Raw genomic sequence first — 12,655 nt, forward strand, 5'->3', positions numbered from 1 at the left:
CGCGCATGTACAGTGTGATTGAAACTTCATGGCCCATGCACAGAAGTCGGTATTTTGTGGAAGAGCCACACTCAAGGGGCCAAAGAGCCACAAGTGGCTCGCGAGCCGCAATTTGCCGACCACTGGTACAATTTAATGAGGAGATCATTTTTCTTCTTAACCAGGGCAGCTGACTTGTCCCGTGCTTCCTAATATATCCATTTGGGATAGAATTACTATCTCATAAAATATTTCAGCACTATACTTGCTGTTTAGTTAAGTTCAATAAACAATTGTTGCTAGAAATACTTTTTATTTAATTGTTTGAAATAAAAATAATATTAAACATCATTCTCAATTCACTGTTCTTAAGCATTAAGGAGATGTGTTCATATTGATTATGATATAGCCATTTGCTCTTCCTTATGTTAAAAGTTTTATTAAATAACTATTTCTAATCCCATGAGCATAATAGGATATTGTGGTACTATGATTTATAATAAGAAAAAATATATATATATGAACCCTTTATAATTTACAAAGGAATGAGAGCAGCAGAGGTATCTTTTATTATGTTAATTAAGTGACTTTTGGACTGTACCCAACAAGGGCTGGTTGCCTAGAAAACCAACAATGTCTTTTGAGGGTTGGACATTTTTGTCCCACCCTCAGGATCTCTGGGGAGTGGAATCCAAAGCATTGCAAGTTGTATGTGTAGGAAAACCACACCTCCAACACTTCAGAATGAATTCCCGAATATGAAAGCAATACCAAGGGTCTCATTAAGCCAATGGACTTTTAAAAATGTTTTATAGAATCTTTCTACATTTCATTATTTAGAAAATATTTATTGTATAATAACACAGATGCTGAGTTGACTTAGAGAGACTAATATTGGGAAAAGATACATACACTGATGAATAAATTGATAAATAATCTATATCTTTAAAATGCTTATATTACCTTAAATCTTCACTATTATTTGAATAATTTTAATATCAAACTCTCATTAGTCTTTCACTCTTTCCTAAAATTACAAAGATAAAATATTCTGAATTTTTTTTCTAACATATTCACTTAAAAATATGCATGTTTGGGGGGAACTTTGTCAGAGTTCACAGATTTCCACTTGCACTGTTCCAACTGTTCTTCAATTCTTTACCAAAAATTAATGCTGATTTCCTCTTACTTACTTAGTGCTGAGGCTTTTTATACATGAATATTCACCAGAAAAGAGGTTTACTTGTTTTAATTTTCAATGTTTTGTAAGTCAATAATTTTATTTAATTTTTCATTGTAGTCCAATAATGTGCAGTATTTAGCTTCTTATTTTTCAATTTATGAGCATTTTTCTTCTGAACTAAAATATGATGAATGTATTTGAACTTCCAATGGATGTGTAATCTCTATTGGTTGATAAAAAAATTGAATAAAAATATTGGTAGTGAGTAATGAAATCAGCATTCCTTTATCATACAATAGGACCAAGCATACTTTTATGTTATTATGGTAAACTGTACGAAGGTCTAGGGATAAAGACACTACCTCTTTTTTTTTTTTTAATATATTTTATTGATTTTTTTACAGAGAGGAAGGGAGAGAGATAGAGAGTTAGAAACATCGATGAGAGAGAAACATCGATCAGCTGCCTCCTGCACATCCCCCACTGGGGATGGGCCCGCAACCCAGGTACATGCCCTTGACCGGAATCGAACCCGGGACCCTTCAGTCCACAGGCCGACGCTCTATCCACTGAGCCAAACCGGTTTCGGCAAAGACACTACCTCTTGCTTCATAAAATACTTTGCTAGAAGATTGATTTAACTAAAACATCTTGCTAATTAAGACTTACTTGCAGAACTTGTTTCAGTTAAGAGATGATATAATATGCAGACTGTCCAATCAAATCCAACGCCTTAAAATCACCCAGTGCAGGTCTAGAATCCTATAATAAGCTTTCCATTATTTCCCCATTTGGGGATACTAAGACTATGTCAAGGTGTTTTTGATTTTGTTTTTTTTCATATTGTAGTAATATTAGCAAACTTAACTTCACCTTATCAATATGTTTTTATTGGTGGTCCTTTGGGAGTCAACAGTCAACATTAGAAGTCTTTTGTTAATTTCATATATTACTTTGTTTCATTTAATTATCTTAATCATACATTCTAATCATGCTGCTTAGCATGCTATTTTAGCACTTACTGGTATATGTACATAAATAGCTATGTAGATATACATATGCTATCCTACCTTTGTTTTTATCACTTTTGTCATATAAAACCCACATGGTTTGTGTTTTTAAACTATGACTATAAACATTTTGAATTAAAATTTTTAATTTTCATTCTAATTATTGATTTATATAGGCCAATTCTTTATTTACCATGACCTTTTGTCATCTCTCTGCTTTTGGGTGAATTAATTGAATATACTGTTTAATAGTTTTTACTCTAGAGGTACAAATCATATATTTATATTTCATTTCTATTCATTACTATTTGATTAATAAAATATCTATGTGTTTATTTTTCTACTAATACATAAATTATTCTACTTATATTGCATTTAATAGGAAAATTCCTGGTATGGGCTTATTTCAGTTACTCTCTCCCTACTTCTGTTATACAACCGCTCAACATAGCATTGTTGATAACTTTAAAAAATTCTTTGAGGAGTTCACTTTGTAATTTTTGACAGAGAACAGGGCATTTTAAATACTAGATAAATACAATTCTGGATTCCTCTTTTCCCTTTTAATTGCTGTTGTCCTAGCTGTTTGGTTGGTTACCCACTTGCTTATTTAGTAACTTGCCTGCATTAAAGACATGAAATATATCCTCCCCTCAGTATATGACCACTTATGCCATTGTACAATTTTTGAAAATTTTTGTTATTATTTTAATCGTGTCTTCCTGGAGTCTCCCCTGTGTCTGCTTAGCTTTGTGATTAGAGTCTGTGTTCAATCATCTGAGCCAATTAATAATGCTTCCATCCCATCTGCCAGTGGGAATAGAGTTTGGGGAGCATATTCAAAAAACAGGTGGTTTTTTAGTTCTATCCTGTTTTACTTTCTGCTTGTTCCTCTCACTTTTCCCTGCATGTGTGCAGTCCACAGTTAAGCTGGTTTGTATAGATAGATACAATGGACCATGTGTCCTCCAGGCAGCTTTCAGCCCCAAAATTATACTGTGAGCTTATCATAGGCTCCTGCGGCTGACTCATTCCCTGGTTCCTATTAAATTTCTGTCTAGTCTGCTTGCCCAACCAAGGCTACAACTGTTCTCTGAGACACTGCTTTTCTCATTATTTTCCTCTTTTTATTGCCAGTGCCTATGGGAAAAGGGTTTTCCATGCCCAATGTGGAGGCAAAGCTGCTCATTTTTCATGGTCTACCCCAACCTGGGAGAAGTACTTTGCTGACCATGCTTGGGGTGAAGTGGGGAATGAGAAATGCCCCAGGCAGAAACTTCACTAATTCCCCAGAGTTCTTACCAACTGTGGGAGTCAGGATTCTAAGATGGACTGAAGGTTCACGATTCCTAGGGTTTGCACCTTGTATAATCCCCTCATTTAAATGTGGATGGGACCTGAACTTTATTCTGGATGATCGAATGTGTCAGAGTTGAGGGGACTATGCAACTGTAATTAAGGTCCCAAATCAGTTGTATTTGAGTTAAATATACATCTAAACATTTCATTCCAGAGCAGTAATACTTGAATCCTTAATCATTTTTATAAAAATTCTGATAAATTTGGAATAAATGTATGTGATCAAATAGTTTAATCCTTGTGCTTCCCACTCTAACCCCAGATATCAAAGTAACAAATAATTGTTATTCTCCTTAAACATCAGAAAAAGGTTTTTTTAAAAAAGAAAGACAGGCCAGTATACAGCATGTATGTATATATATGAACACATACACACAGTGGTCTTGAGTAGACTATAAAACAAGTATAGCTGAAACAAAATTTGAGAGAATATTGGAAATGTAGTCCTGATTATTAGAGAGAAGGGAGATTGATATATGGGTGAAGGTCCTGAAATGGATAATTCAGTGCATATGACTTGGTTCTACTCTAATATGACATGTGTTTTATTGTCTTGCTTTTTGTTTCTAATAGAGACAAATAAAACCTTTATTTATTGTTTTATTTTTTTTAGGGTTGAAGGCAGGACATAGCATACAATCTCTGGGCAACTAATGAGAAAAACTGGATGATTCTTTCAAATGATGCAGGGAAGGCATTTTGATAAAACTCTATTTTCATTTCTAAATTAAAACTAAATATATAAGGAAACTTATTTATCATGGTAAATGTAACATTCTTAATAAAAACCATGTAAGAGTATTATTTTCTGAAACATTCAACTTGGTGTTCTAAAGCATGTGGTTAGCAGTAGTTGTGAGGAGAATTGGCAACTAAAAAAAATCTATAAATTCTTATTTAATGTAGATACATAAGAATAATTACAAATCTAACTAACTCAAAATGTTTCTTTTTGTGTTGGCATGAGTATGCTATTTCCTAAGAATAATGGTGAGAGAGATAGACATTCTTCCAGCCTTGTGTGCCTATTATTCTAAACTAGAGGCCCAGTGCACAAAATTCGTGCATGGGAGGGGGTTTCCCTCAGCCCAGACTGCACCCTCTTCAATCCAGGACCCCTTGGGGGATGTCCAACTGCCGGTTACATCCCTCTCACAATCCTGGACTGCTGGCTCCTAATCACTCACCTGCCTGCCTGGTTGCCCCTAACTGCCCCCCCCCCTGCTGGCCTGACCTCCCCTCACTGCCTCTGAGTGCTGGCCTGACCACCCCTAACTGCCCCCTGCTGTTACCCAGGTCACCCCCAACTGCCCCCTCCCTGCCAGCCTGGTCACCCCTAACTGTCCCCCCGCTGCTGGCCTGATTGCCTTTTACTGCCCCCCCCCAACGGCCTGGTTGCCCCACACAGCCTGCTTGTTCAGTCATTTGGTTGTCCCTTACTAACCCCCCTGCCAGCCTGATCATAAGCAGCCATCTTGTGAATGCCTAAGGGCTAATTTGCATATTACCTCTTTATTATTTAGAATAATCACTTTTGATTCATTAAGACCCACTCTTTTTGCTGTATCTTCAAAAGATAAAATATGTCCTATATTGCAAAGTTTTAAATTTCAGGTAAGACATACATTCTCCACATTCCTACTTAATTTGATACAAGTATTTCATTTTTTTTTTTTTAATATTGGGGATGTGCCCGCAACCCAGGTACATGCCCTTGACCGGAATCGAACCTGTGACCTTTCAGTCCGCAGGCCAACGCTCCATCCACTGAGCCAAACCGGTTTCGGCGATACAAGTATTTCTTATTGTTCATTTTTTACTATTTTTAACTTTTTTTAGTTTAATGCATTTCACTCTGTATTGTTGCTTCATAGCGTAAGTATTAATCAAAATTTACTTAGTAAGTACCCTCCTGTGGACTGTTACTAAAAAAGTGTACCAAAAAGCATATTATAAGAATTCTAAAGAAAAACAAATTTGCCTTAGGTTTCAAATGAAGGGGGAGCAACAAATATATATATATGAAATAAAATAGAAAAGAGATGTCTAAAAAGATATACCAACACAAAGTACTTACTGAAAATGGCAAATTAGGGGACTGGCTGAAAGGGTGTCACAGACAGTCACCCAAAGTTTCATTATGGAAAAATAATTGTCAGATAGAATGAAGAGAACCACTGAATATTGGCATTTTGAAAAAGGAATGAACTTTACCATACTGAAGACTAATGCGATAATTCAAGTGAAAGACACATTTAACAGGACAGTTGGGTAATAAAAGGTAGGTGCATAGTGTAGAAGATGTGGCTAATGGGAATTACATTGGTTTCAGAAGTGCCCTACGCAAAGAATATCACTGAGTTCCCAGGAATCAGTCCTGAGCCCATGCATTAGTCTGCTGAAGTTGCTACAACAAAAGATTATATATTGAATGGCTTGAACAACAGACTTTTTAAAAAATATATTTTATTGATTTTTTACAGAGAGGAAGGGAGAGGGATAGAGAGTTAGAAACATTGATGAGAGAGAAACACCAATCAGCTGCCTCCTGCACACCCCCACTGGGGATGTGCCCGCAACCAAGGTATATGCCCTTGACCAGAATCGAACCTGGGACCCTTCAGTCCACAGGCCGATGCTCTATCCACTGAGCCAAACCACTTAGGGCCAGACTTTTTTTTTTTTTTTTTTTTTTACAGTTCTGGAAGCTGGGAAGTCCACGATCAAGGTGCTGGCCTATTGAGTTTCTGGTGAAAGCCTTCTACCTGGCTTGCAGATGGTCATCTTCTTGCTATATTCTCACACCAAGGAGAGAGAGAAAACCAGCAGTTCTCTGGTCTCATAAGGGCACTAATCCCACCATGAGGATTCTCCCAAAGCCCCATCTCCAATACCATCATATTGGGGGTTAAAACTTTAACATATGAAATTTTTGGGAAAACAGTCCAAAATAGCATATTACCTCTGGGTCATTTTCAACCACTATCTATGTGCCAATCACTCTAAAACTCAGGTCTCAACTAAACAGCCTTTCTGTGCTCCAGATCTGCATATCCAGCTTCCCTGTAATCTATAATAATAAAAGCATAATATACAAATTGACTGAATGGCCAAACAGCGGAATGACCGTCAGAATGACCTTCTGGACGAAGCTGGGGCTGCGAGGGACGAGGCAGCCGGGGCTACGAAGGCCTACTCTTGCAAGAATTTCGTGCATCGGGCCTATAGTTTAAAATAAAAAGGTCACCATAATCCTGTAAAGTATCAGCTATGTCAGCACAGGCTTCTGAGACCATGGCTAAGTTTCAAGTCTTCATCCCTTTTTGTCTCTTTTCACTAAATGAGATCTCTATTTACCAAGTTGCTGAAACCTGTATATCAGCTGAAAATACAACCCCCTTTGAATTCTTTATCCTACTTTCTCTTTATATCACTGTTTCCGCTCACTTTCACTTCAATATTTTTCTGAAATCAATTTACTTCTTTTCATGGCCATTTCCACTCTACAGGCTTAAGTTATCACCATTTTAGTAATATTTTCCAAACTGGTTTTTCTACTTACACTCTTGTAAAACGTAAATTGATTTTCAACACCACAGCCACATGTATCTTTTGAAAATGAAAATGTAATTGTGCCAAGATCCTACTTAGAAACTTCTTAGTGGATTTCCATTGCCTTCAGGTAACATTCAGACTCTGGGACAGAATCATAAGGCTGTGCATTATCGCACTCCTGCCTGCTAATCCCTAGTCAGTGACTCTAGTCTAGAGTCATTCCAGCAAACTCAGAATGCACACTTGCTTCCTTAGGTCCTCAAATTCTCCAAACATTTTCTCACCTCAGAACTTTCACCTGTGTCATTCGACCTGGCTGGATTATTGGACCTATTCTCAATATATTTAAATCTGAATGGATCCTTCAAGTCACAGCCTGAAGGTCACTTACTCAAAAAGATTAAATTGATACCCCAATCCAATTCAAGTCTTCCTGGTGATTCTTTTCAAGGTCATCTGCATCCTTCTTTCATAGACTTTATCATTATAACTGTTTAATCTTAATTTGCTTAAATGCCTATTCATTTATTTTTCTTAAAAAAATTATAAGCTTCATAAAGACAGACCTTGATTTTATTTCATTAACCAGTGTATCCCCAAAACCTAGTAAAATAATGTCTAATACGGAGAAGGTATTAAATGATTTTTACTGAGCATTAAATTTGTCCAAATTTTTAAAATACTACCATTACTTACAATCATTACTGAAAAGTACAGATTATCCAGTCTTCAAAAATATGTGTATGAAGATCTAAAAACTTTTAACCTACTAGACTAAGAGTCTGTTGAAATTTGAGTGTAAATAAATGTAAATAAAACACCTTAATTTCATTTCTATAAGCACATAATATGAGGCAGATAACCACCTAAATATTTTGACCTCCTCTAAATCAGTGTTATCTCCTACGATTCAAGGCATTAATAGAGATGTATGTGCAGTATGTATGTTCGTGCGTATGTGTAAGGGAAGGAGAGTGAGAGAAATTTATTATTAGAAAGAGATAATAGAAAAAAAATCAGCATTCTATTAACTACCTGAAACAACCCAAGTGTATATTAATTAATAATTAAACTTCTCTGACTAATTAAGAACACTTTACAAATCAACTTTCCTGACATAGCAGGTACAGGCTAATCTGCCCAGGAGCACTGCTGTGTGACTGAACATGCTGCGGGAATAGGCACATTTGCTCCGCCGACTACAAGACCTTCTCCACCAGCCCGATTCTGCCACAACTGACATATGCATAATTCCACCAGAAGCCAGTGGCAGTTTTGCATGATTAAAGATGGCAGAATCAGGGCCACACATACATTTCCATGCAAATGCGCTTGAGAAAATAGCATACAATACATTATGTAAGCATATTTAGAATGAATAAACACACTCAGCTAAATTTTCAAACATCTGTTTGAGCTCATGGCAGCACCCCAAATTTGCATAGCTAACTCATTTTTAAACAGGGCTTAATTTTGCCCTCCACATTATTAGATCATAGTAGCCTTTTAACTCCGAAATCCAGAACTTTCATGGTACAGATGACGCTAATTATCATTCATAAAACCCAACTGCACTCCACTTGAGTTTTAGGCTTCCTTCTGTACTTCTGGTGAGAGAAAGGGGCACAGCAGGGTCTATGATTGGCAGAGAACTTGTATGCATATTCTAACTCACATGTTATATAAAAAAAAAAACACCACCTAAGACTTGAATTATTTGTATGACTGTGCTTCCAGCCATATACTAATGCAGAAACTGTAACCACAAGATGCATATTATATCCACTTAATGGCAAAAACCTGCCATTGCTTGTAGTTTATGTACCCCAGAGTCCAAACAGCAGTGTAGTACAGTATTTCGTTTTGTTTTCTGCTTTTACGCAGCATGCCCATCCAGAGTCTCTATCAGTTCTTGCCAAAAGTCATGCAAATATATAACATGTGACCTAAGTAAAAATATAAGGGCTTACTTTGAAAGCACAGTTTCAGAACAAAAATTCCAAGATCCTTCCAAACAGAGTAAAGAGCCTGAGCCCCTCCCATAAAGAAATTCTGGAGAAGAAAAAGCAAAGTTAATTGTTTCCTTGGATAAGACCTGTTTAAAAAGATACTGCTTGCATAAGTTATTAGGACTAGGTAACATACAAATGAAGGATAACACAATATGCCACCCCAAAAATGCCACTTTGGATTAAAACTATTTTCAGCCAATGCAAGGAAGGCTCACTACCTTCTCCCTTTTCTGTTTAAAGGTATGTTATAAAGTATTCTTTTATTGAAGAGGCACTGTTATCAGCCCATTTGCCAAAAAAAAACCCAAAAACCAAAAAACCAAAATACAAACAAACAAACAAAAAACACACCTTACTTTATAATTTTCTTCCATGTGTTTTCACTGTTTGTCATCCATGGAAGCTTAAAACCAATATCTTTTGTTCTGTCATTCATCTAAAAATCCATTGTTTTACTTTTTGCAGGTGCTATATAAGCCAGAATTCTAAGCCACTGCTTTGAGTTGATTTCCTTTTTTAGAATTTTCTCATATGATGTGCACTGCATGCCTTGATAAACTATTTGTTTTATACTTGCTAATGTGTTTTTGTATTAAAGAGCCCCAGGTGGAAACCTAAGATGAATGGAAGTAAAGTTTTGCCTCCCCTACACAAACAATGCTTCTTACAAACTTTTCCTTATACTATTCTTAGAAACAAACTTCATTTACTCAGCTTTAAATCTTTAAAACATGGATAGTTTCTCTAAATTTCAGTTATGCTTTAAAAAATGAATGAGCATTGTAACCAATTAAGAAAAAAATAATTATTAGATTTAATTTCAAGTTAATTCAGGGCAATCCATTCACTCATTCATTCATTCAGCACCTAATTACTTGGACCTAACACTCACTCGTCTCTGGGGACATGCTGTTTAACTAAATAGACATAAATCCATTTTCACAAAGCTTATGATCTAGGAGGGGTACAGACAAGAGACAAAACATTTTGTGGAAGTTTTTTGATGAAGTACTAATCCAAAATTCAAATATTAAAAAATTAATGTACAATTTCACTGATTAAAGACAGTGAATCTCTAGGTAGCTCTGCCAAGGTGCAAGATGTGGGAGCAAAGCTCTCTAGGTGGGTACCTCCAACCAGTCCATCTGCTGGACTCATGCCAGAGTGACTTCGGGTCACTAGCCCTAGAGTAAAATACTTGCCCAATTTTACTTTTTAACCGACAGATATTTGAGATGAAATGAAAGGACTAATTTTCAAGTCTCTGTGCTTTGGAATAATTTAAGACTTATCAACAGATAACAAATGCAACATGTTCTTACCTAGAAATGTGGTGCTGTTTTAACTAAAACTAAAGTATAAGGCATTGTCTTCAGCACTACATGGCAAGCAGAAGCTAGAAGAGCTGCCAGGCCTCATAAAATTCTTGGTGAGATTTGAAAAGACAGTAACAACAACAAAAAATGTTACTGGAGGCTAGAGAAATGGACAGGAAGTTTGTAACAAAATATAAATATAAATAGTATATATAATAGAAAATATACTAATGAATTATTGGATATGACGTTGAAAATGCTAAAGAGGTATTTCAGGCACAGAAATAATATGATTAGAAAAAGATATGCCAAAAAGTAAATGTTCAGTTTGAAGCAGAACTTAGGAGAAATATAAAGGAGTCAGAGATCAGTGGGATCAAATTAAAACCGTTTCTGATGCCCAGGTTCTCTTTTAAAAAGCTCATCGAATAAGAAATGGCTATAGATGTCAAATCTATAGCACTTCCAATTAAACGTGAACTGAAGGTGAATATCTTAACACTGTGATTTGAAGAACATTTATTGAGATTTCAGAAAGACTTAAGGGCAGGCCTAGCTGAGCTTTAGGACGTGTTTATTAGACAAATCTTAAACAGACTAAAAGGCTTCTAAGAATCTTCAGTGTCCTGTTCACATAGTAAACTGACTTTCAACATAAAGTACAAGATAAATCTAGATTGAAATGAAATATGAGTTACTCTAATAAATTGAATGATATTTCAGTTCATAGAATTCCCACAACGTTTTAAGTAAATTAGATCACACTGCATGAAAAAGACAGAGACAATGCAAAGCTAAAACATGATTTTGTTCCCTTAAATAACTGTACATAAAGGCTGAGAAAACTACTCAGCTTTAAACCCAGGTGCGAGGGTAGAATTAAGAGCCACAGAGGGTATTTTCCAGGCACTAGAACTGGACCTCATTAAAGAATTTGACAACGTGTGCCAGTAGATTTCAAAATCACTATGAACCATTAATGACTATATGTCCCTCATGTTTTAATATTTTAGGATGAAAGTCTCTAATACAGTTACCCTATACCTCTCTCATCATTGTATCCTGGGTGTGTGGAGGTTGAGGGAGCACAGAACATGTTTCTGTAGTTTATAGGTTTCAGTTCAAGGGGAAATGCATTTAAGGAATTCTACCAAGGAAACACAGAGAAGGGATCGAGTACAAACTTAAAAGTGTTATAGATCACACCATTCCAGAATTTGTGCTGATGCGATATTACATTTGTGACTTAGAAGAGAGTATATAAATTGTGTAATCTGAATCTAACAAGTTAAAAGATTCTAGTTAAAATTTATTTTTTGAATTATTATAATAGATCGATCAAGTTGAAGAGTACTTCAAAAACTGAACCTGAGGAGGCTTATCTATAACTAGAATGGATTAAATGGTAGGATCTTGACCTTCAAACCATTGATGTAATAGGATAAGTATTTGGGGGGCCTTGTAGGCAACTGAGTTTATTTTGTGGGAGGGAAGCAAATAATTTTTAACCAGACTGATATTAAAATGGCCACAGTATGTATGCTAATTCTTCCATTGAGAGATAAATTTTTTAATTTTTCTCTCCATGAATTTGGGTGTTGCTGTTGCTGATTTACAAATAAAGCACTATAGATGTGACACTCTCAGTCCTGGACTAGGCCTTAAGTATCGAGCAGCTTTCTTTTACTTTCTCTTGGAACACTAGTTCAAAGTTGAAATGCTGCCAGTAAGAAGCCAAAGCATCCTGGGAAGCACCATGATGTTGATTCCAATCAACAGTCCAATTTGAGTTCAGTCTCCAAGCTAGCCCTGCCAAGGTGCTCAAGATGTGAGCAAAACCAATTGGACCCACCATGCCAGCCCATCAGCTAACTTAATATCAGTAAGTGACCTCAGTCAGTGTGACTAGGAGCCAAAAAACAACAACAACAACAACAACAACAAAACCCAAATATGAGAACTGCACAAATTTCTGATCAAACAGAACATAAACAAAACCAAAAAGAAAACATGAAATATAGTAAATTTTTTGTTATTTTAAGATACTAAATACTGGGGTAATTTGTAATGAAAAATTAGATAGAACATCTACACTAATAAAAGAGAAACATGGTAATTAGCGTACGACTGCTACCCTTTTCATTGGCTAATCAGTGAGTATATGCAAATTAACTGACAACCAAGATGGCGGCCGGCAGCCATGCACTGAAGCGAACAGGGAGGCTTGCTTGCTCCAGTGAC

Source organism: Myotis brandtii, unplaced genomic scaffold, assembly GCF_000412655.1.
Source record: "Myotis brandtii unplaced genomic scaffold, ASM41265v1 scaffold154, whole genome shotgun sequence".
Taxonomy (NCBI): domain Eukaryota; kingdom Metazoa; phylum Chordata; class Mammalia; order Chiroptera; family Vespertilionidae; genus Myotis; species Myotis brandtii.